General features: G+C 45.7%; 1 pseudogene; it reads left to right on the top strand.

Moving 5' to 3' along the window:
- Positions 1–287: 287 nt before the first annotated feature.
- LOC109288330 overlaps positions 288–1206 on the top strand; it is a 50025-nt pseudogene continuing 49106 nt past the window's right edge.

Genomic DNA, 1206 nt, shown 5'->3' on the forward strand with positions numbered 1-1206 from the left:
CAATCATTGGAGGAGTTAAAAATTTTCACAATTACGTTTATGGCCGCAAATTTGAAATCTGAACGGACCACAAACCCTTTCATGAAATTTTTACTATGGACAAAGCAACTCCTCCTATTTTGTCTCCCTGTATGCAATGCTGGAGCATCATGCTAAATGCATATGACTATAAACTCATGTACAAACCTGGGAAAACTATTGCAAATGCTGATGCATTGAGACGCATACCACTACAAATACCTGATTGTGCTACTCCTCTGCCAGTGGAAGTCCTCATGCTGGAATCCATGCCAGAAGCCCCTCTTCAGGCTAATCAGATAGCAAAAGACCTTGCCCATGTTGTCAACTGGGTGTGGAGGGGCTGGCCTGCAGACAAATCGGCTGAGGAATTCAGGCGATTTTCATCACGTCAGCATGAGCTGTGTGCCCACAAGGGTTGCCTCTTGTGGGGAAATTGTGTTGTAATTCCAGAAGCAGGATGTCAAATCATACTGACAACACTGAATGCCGCACACCTAGGCATTGTGAGGATGAAAGCGCTGGCTAGAAGTTATGTATGGTGGCCAGGTATGGACAGTGACATAGAAAGTGTTGTGAGGGAGTGCAGCATTTGTAAAGCAACCCATCATAATCCACCGAAGGCACCAGTATACCCTTAGGAAATTACAAAGGAACCCTGGTCATGCATCCACCTTGATTTTGCTAGCCCTTTTCAAGGTAAAAACTTCTTAATTGTTGTTGACTTGTACTCAAAATGGCTTGAAGTGATTCTTGTCTCGACTCTTACATCAACCGCCACTATAACAGCTCTCCATCAGCTGTTTGCAACCCATCGTTTTTGCTAATGGCATTGCATTCACCTCAGTAGAGTTCCAAGATTTTGGCAGCCACAACCTCATTTGAACGGTTACCCTTACACCTCACAGGCTACAGGCCAATGGGCAAGCTAAGTGACTGGTGCAGACTACAAAAGATGCACTGAAAAGGATTGCTGTAGGAGACTGGCCTAACAGACCGGCCAGATTTCTGTTTGCTCAACATGTAATTCCTTGCCCTACAATGGGGTCCAGTCCATCAGAGCTTCTTATGGGTCGTTGTCTCAAAACATGCCTTGACTTTGTTAACTGTGAGGGGCCAGAAGAGGAGATCATGCCCAGGGGATATCAGCATGGGTTCATCAAAGGCAGGTCCTGCCAGACCAACCTG

This window comes from Gavialis gangeticus, unplaced genomic scaffold, assembly GCF_001723915.1.
Source record: "Gavialis gangeticus isolate Ggan-Ray unplaced genomic scaffold, GavGan_comp1, whole genome shotgun sequence".
NCBI lineage: Eukaryota > Metazoa > Chordata > Crocodylia > Gavialidae > Gavialis > Gavialis gangeticus.